This window comes from Arachis stenosperma, chromosome 3 (genome assembly GCF_014773155.1).
Source record: "Arachis stenosperma cultivar V10309 chromosome 3, arast.V10309.gnm1.PFL2, whole genome shotgun sequence".
Lineage (NCBI taxonomy): Eukaryota > Viridiplantae > Streptophyta > Magnoliopsida > Fabales > Fabaceae > Arachis > Arachis stenosperma.
Window position 1 is genome coordinate 21,271,608 of NC_080379.1, and position 7,123 is coordinate 21,278,730.

General features: G+C 41.5%; 1 non-coding gene across 1 annotated transcript; it reads right to left on the bottom strand.

The window, feature by feature from the left end:
- Window positions 1-2,734: 2,734 nt before the first annotated feature.
- Window positions 2,735-2,842, bottom strand: LOC130972594 (small nucleolar RNA R71). Its single transcript, XR_009083753.1, has one exon. It is a non-coding gene; the product is annotated as a small nucleolar RNA R71 (small nucleolar RNA).
- Window positions 2,843-7,123: the final 4,281 nt, after the last annotated feature.

Sequence of the window (7,123 nt, forward strand, 5' to 3'; positions counted from 1 at the left end):
GATACACGATGCATGGTTGATCGCCTGACAACCGAGTGCTCGCCTGACAACCGAGCCAGCCATTCCGTGAGATCAGAGTCTTCGTGGTATAGGCAAGAATTGATGGCGGCATTCAAGAGAATCCGGAAGGTCTAACCTTGTCTGTGGCATTCTGAGTAGGATTCAATGATTGAATGACTGTGACGTGCTTCAAACTCCTAGCAGGCGGGGCGTTAGTGACAGACGCAAAAGAATCACTGGATTCTATTCCGGCCTGACCGAGAACCGACAGATGGATAGCTGTGCCATGACAGGGTGCGTTGAATATTTCCACTGAGAGGATGGGAGGTAGCCACTGACAACGGTGAAACCCTTGCATAAGCTTGCCATGGAAAGGAGTAAGAAGGATTGGATGAAGACAGTAGGAAAGCAGAGAGACGGAAGGGAAAGCATCTTCATACGCTTATCTGAAGCTCTCACCAATGATATACATAAGTATCTCTATCTTTATCTCTATGTTTTATTCATCATCTATACCCATTTGAGTCTACCTGACTAAGATTTACAAGGTGACCATAGCTTGCTTCATACCAATAATCTCCGTGGGATCGACCCTTACTCGCGTAAGGTTTATTACTTGGACGACCCAGTGCACTTGCTGGTTAGTTGTGCAAAGTTGTGTTTATGCCATGGTATTGAGCACCAAGTCTTTGGGGCCATTACTAGGGATTATATGAGTTGTGAAAAGTAGTGATCACAATTTCGCACACCAAGTTTTTGGCGCCGTTGCCGGAGATTGTTTCGTGTATGGACAACTGACGGTTCATCTTGTTGCTTAGATTAGGTATTTTTCAGAGTTCTTAAGAATGAATTCTAGAGTTTCAAGATGATCTGTTGAAGTCTGGCTGGCTGTGAAGCCATGTCTAATCTTATTGGACCGAGGTTTCAACTGATCATCACAAGAGCTTGTTGATCTCTATCAATCTTGCTATTGGAGCAATGATCTGCTAAGGCTTGGCTGGCCATTGGCCATGTCTAGTGTTTTGGACCGGAGCTTTCTTTGAAAGCTTGGCTGGCTGTGAAGCCATGTCTAATTCCTGGACCGGAGTCTTAGACTAGCATTGCAATGATTCTTGGAATCCAAACTGAGAATTCTGAAACCTTCATTTTCTATTCCCATATAATTTTTGAAAAAGCACAAAAAAATTTCAAAATCATAAAAACCAAAAATATTTTATGTTTCTTGTTTGAGTCTAGTGTCTAATTTTAAGTTTGGTGTCTTGCATGCATTGTTTATTTGATCTTGGTTCTATTTTCAAGTCAATAAGTACAGGGAACTGAAGATTCAGAACATGCAGCAGAGGAATTACACAGAAAAAGCTGGGCGTTCAAAACGCCCAGTGAAGAAGGACAGACTGGCGTTTAAACGCCAGCCAGGGTACCTGGTTGGGCGTTTAACGCCCAAAAAGGTAGTGCATTGGGCGTTAAACGCCAGAATGTGCACCATTCTGGGCGTTTAACGCCAGGATGGCACAAGGGGGAGGATTTTGTTTTCAAATCAATTTTTTTTCAAGTTTTCAAAGTTTTTCAAAATCAAATCTTTTTCAAATCAAATCTTTTCAATCAAATCTTTTTCAAAATCAATTTCTTTCCTTTTTCAAAGATACTTACTAACAATTAATGATTTGATTGAACATTTCAAGTATGTTGCCTTTTCTGTGGAGGAAGGTTTAATGTTTGAATCATATCTTTTCTTGTTAGGCAAGTCATTAATTTTTTAAAATCAAATCTTTTTAAAATTGTTTTCAAATCATATCTTTTCAATCATATCTTTTTAAAAGCATAACTTTTCAATCAAATCTTTTTAATCACATTTTTTTTAAAATAGTTTTCAATCATATCTTTTTGATTTCTAATTTCAAAATCTTTTTCAAAAATCACTTGATTTCTTTCCCACTTTTAGTTTTCGAAAATTATCAATCAATTTTTCAAAATGTTCTTAAAATCTTTTTAACTTAATTTTCGAAAAATCTCTTCCCCTCTTCTCACATCCTTCTATTTATGGAGTATCACTCCTCCTCAATGCACAATTCGAACTCTGTCTCACTGAGTTCGAATTCTTCTACCTCTTTCTTCTATTTTTCTTTTCCTCTGACACCTCAAGGAATCTCTATACTGTGACATAGAGGATTCTATATTTTCTTGTTCTCTTCTCTTTCATATGAGCAGGAGCAGAGACAAAGGCATTCTTGTTGAAGCTGACCCTTACCCTGAAAGGACCTTGAAGCGAAAGCTAAGAGAAGCTAAGGCACAACTCTCTGTAGAGGACCTAACAGAAATCTTCAAACAAGAAGAACCCATGGCAGCCGAAAATAACAACAATGCAAGGAAGGTGCTGGGTGACTTTACTGCACCTACTCCCAACTTCTATGGGAGAAGCATCTCTATCCCTGCCATTGGAGCAAACAACTTTGAGCTTAAGCCTCAATTAGTTTCTCTAATGCAACAGAATTGCAAGTTCCATGGACTTCCATTGGAAGATCCTCATCAGTTCTTAGCTGAATTCTTGCAAATCTGTGACACTGTCAAGACTAACGGGGTTGACCCTGAAGTCTACAGACTTATGCTATTCCCTTTTGCTGTAAGAGACAGAGCTAGGATATGGTTGGACTCACAACCTAAAGAAAGCCTGGACTCATGGGAAAAGCTAGTCAATGCCTTCTTGGCAAAGTTCTTTCCACCTCAAAAATTGAGTAAGCTTAGAGTGGAAGTCCAAACCTTCAGACAGAAGGATGGAGAATCCCTCTATGAAGCTTGGGAAAGATACAAACAATTGATCAGAAAATGTCCTTCTGACATGCTTTCTGAATGGAGCATCATAGGCATTTTCTATGATGGTCTGTCTGAACTATCCAAGATGTCTTTGGATAGCTCTGCTGGAGGATCTCTTCATCTGAAGAAGACGCCTACAGAAGCTCAAGAGCTAATTCAAATGGTTGCAAATAACCAATTCATGTACACTTCTGAAAGGAATCCTGTGAACAATGGGACGAGTCAGAAGAAAGGAGTTCTTGAGATTGATACTCTGAATGCCATTCTGGCTCAGAACAAGATATTGACTCAACAAGTCAATTTGATTTCTCAAAGTCTGTCTGGAATGCAAAATGCACCAAGCAGTACTAAGGATGCTTCATCTAAAGAAGAAGCCTATGATCCTGAGAACCCTTCAATGGAAGAGGTGAATTACCTAGGAGAACCCTATGGAAATACCTATAATTCCTCATGGAGAAATCATCCAAATTTCTCATGGAAGGATCAACAGAGACCTCAACAAGGTTTCAACAACAATAATGGTGGAAGAAACAGGTTTAGCAATGGCAAGTCTTTTCCATCATCTTCTCAGCAACAGACAGAGAATTCTAAGCAGAACCCCTCTGACTTAGCAACCATGGTCTCTGATCTAATCAAGACCACTCAAAGTTTTATGACTGAAACAAGGTCCTCCATTAGGAATTTGGAGGCACAAGTGGGACAGCTGAGCAAGAAAGTTACTGAACTCCCTCCAAGTACTCTTCCAAGCAACACAGAAGAAAATCCAAAAGGAGAGTGCAAGGCCATCAACATGGCCGAATTTGGAGAGGAAGGAGAGGAAGTGAACGCCACTGAGGAAGACCTCAGTGGGTGTGCACTGACCTCCACTAAGTTCCCCAATGAGGAACCATTGGAATCTGAGGCTCAAAATGAGACCATAGAGATTCCATTGGACTTACTTCTGCCCTTCATGAGCTCTGATGAGTATTCTTCCTCTGAAGAGGATGAGTATGTCACTGAAGAGCAAGTTGCTAAATACCTTGGAGCAATCATGAAGCTAAATGACAAGTTATTTGGAAATGAGACTTGGGAGGATGAACCCCCTTTGCTCACCAAAGAACTGGATGACTTGTCTAGGCAGAAATTACCTCAAAAGAGACAAGATCCTGGGAAGTTTTCAATACCTTGTACCATAGGCACCATGACCTTCAAGAAGGCTCTGTGTGACTTAGGGTCAAGTGTAAACCTCATGCCTCTCTCTGTAATGGAGAAGCTAAGGATCTTTGAGGTGCAAGCTGCAAGAATCTCATTAGAGATGGCAGACAACTCAAGAAAACAAGCTCATGGACTTGTAGAGGATGTTTTGGTGAAGATTGAAGACCACTACATCCCTGCTGATTTCATAGTCCTAGAGACTGGGAAGTGCATGGATGAAACCATCATCCTTGGCAGACCCTTCCTAGCCACAGCAAAGGCTGTAATTGATGTTGATGGAGGTGAACTGATCATTCAAATGAATGAAGAATCCTTTGTGTTTAAGGCTCAAGGATGTCCCTCTGTCACCATGGAGAGGAAGCATGAAGAGCTTCTCTCAAATCAGAGTCAAACAGAGCCCCCACAGTCAAACTCTAAGTTTGGTGTTGGGAGGCCACAACCAAACTCTAAGTTTGGTGTTGAACCCCCACATTCAAACTCTAAGTTTGGTGTTGGGAGGTTCCAACATTGCTTTGAGAAAATGTGAGGCTCCATGAGAGCCCTCTGTCAAGCTACTGACATTAAAGAAGCGCTTGTTGGGAGGCAACCCAATGTTATATTTTATCTATTTTCTTTTGTTATTTTATTTATTTTGTAGGTTGATGATCATGAGAAGTCACAAAATCAATTTGAAAAAGCAAAAACAGAATGAAAAATAGGAAGAAAAACAGCACACCCTGGAGGAAGAACCTACTGGCGTTTAAACGCCAGTAAGGTTAGCAGGTGGGCGTTTAACGCCCAGTCTGGCACCATTTTGGGCGTTTAACGCCAGAAAGGGGCACCAGACTGCCGTTAAACGCCAGAAAAGGGCAAGAACCTAGCGTTAAACGCCAAAAATGGGCACCAGCCCGGCGTTTAACGCCAGAATTGGCTCAAAACGTGATTTTGAATGCCATTTGGTGCAGGGATGACTTTTCCTTGACACCTCAGGATCTGTGGACCCCACAGGATCCCCACCAACCCCACCTCTCTCTCTCTTCTTCACCCATTCACCAATCACCTCAACACCTCTTCCCCAAAACCCTTCACCTATCAAATCCCATCTTTCTCTTCACCACTCACATCCATCCTTCATAAAACCCCACCTACCTCACCCTTCAAATTCAAACCACTTTCCCTCCCAAACCCACCCACACATAACCGAACCATGAGCCCCCCTCTCCTATATATACCCTTCTTCCCCCCTTCATTTTCACACAACCTAAACACCACCTCTCACCCTCTTTGGCCGAACACAAAGCCACTCCCTTCTTCCTCATTTCTTCTTCTTCTACTCTCTTCTTTCTTCTTTTGCTCGAGGACGAGCAAACCTTTTAAGTTTGGTGTGGTAAAAGCATTGCTTTTTGTTTTTCCATAACCATTTATGGCATCCAAGGCCGGAGAAACCTCTAGAAAGAGAAAAGGGAAGGCAAAAGCTTCCACCTCCGAGTCATGGGAGATGGAGAGATTCATCTCAAGGGTGCATCAAGACCACTTCTATGAGGTTGTGGCCTTGAAGAAGGTGATCCCCGAGGTCCCTTTTTCACTCAAAAAGAGTGAATATCCAGAGATCCGACATGAGATCCGAAGAAGAGGTTGGGAAGTTCTTACCAACCCCATTCAACAAGTCGGAATCTTGATGGTTCAAGAGTTCTATGCCAATGCATGGATCACCAAGAACCATGATCAAAGTGTGAACCCGGATCCAAAGAATTGGCTTACTATGGTTCGGGGGAAATACTTGGATTTCAGTCCGAAAAATATGAGGTTGGCATTCAACTTGCCTATGATGGAAGGAGATGAACATCCTTATACTAGAAGGGTCAACTTTGATCAAAGGTTGGACCAAGTCCTCACTGACATTTGTGAAGAGGGCGCCCAATGGAAGAGAGATTCAAGAGGGAAGCCGGTTCAATTGAGAAGGCATGACCTCAAACCCGTGGCTAGGGGGTGGTTGGAGTTTATCCAACGCTCAATCATTCCCACTAGCAACCGGTCCGAAGTTACTCTAGACCGGGCCATCATGATCCATAGCATCATGATTGGAGAAGAAGTGGAAGTTCATGAGGTTATAGCCCAAGAACTCTATAAGGTGGCGGATAAGTCCTCTACCTTAGCAAGGTTAGCCTTTCCTCATCTCATTTGTCACCTCTGTTATTCAGTAGGAGTTGACATAGAAGGAGACATCCTCATTGATGAGGATAAGCCCATCACTAAGAAAAGGATGGAGCAAACAAGAGACCCCTCTCATCATGAGATCCCTGAGATACCTCAAGGGATGCACTTTCCTCCACAAGACTATTGGGAGCAACTGAACACCTCCCTAGGAGAATTGAGTTCCAACATGGGACAACTAAGGGTGGAGCACCAAGAACACTCCATTCTCCTCCATGAAATTAGAGAAGATCAAAGAATCATGAGAGAAGAGCAACAAAGACAAGGAAGAGACATTGAGGAGCTCAAGCACTCCATAAGACCTTCAAGAGGAAGAACAAGCCGCCATCACTAAGATGGACCCGTTCTTTAAACTCCTTGTTCTTTATTTTCTTGTTTTTCGAATTTTAGTGCTTATATTTATCCATGTTTGTGTCTTATGATCATTAGTGTCTTAGTGTCTATGCCTTAAAGTTATGAATGTCCTATGAATCCATCACCTTTCTTAAATAAACAATGTTCTTAATTGAAAAAGATAAGAATTGCATGAATTTTGAATTTTATAACAGTTTAATTATTTTGATGTGGTGGCAATACTTTTGTTCTCTGAATGTATGCTTAAACAGTGCATATGTCTTTTGAATTTGTGGTTCATGAATGTTGGCTCTTGAAAGAATGATGAAAAAGGAGACATGTTACTGAGGATCTGAAAAATCATAAAAATGATTCTTGAAGCAAGAAAAAGCAGTGAATACAAAAAAAAAAGAGGCGAAAAAAAACGAAAAAGAAAAAGAAAAAGAAAGAAAAAGAAAGAAATAAAGTTGTGATCCAAGGCAAAAAGAGTGTGCTTAAGAACCCTGGACACCTCTAATTGGGGACTCTAGCAAAGCTGAGTCACAATCTGAAAAGGTTCACCCAATTATGTGTCTGTGGCATGTATGTATCC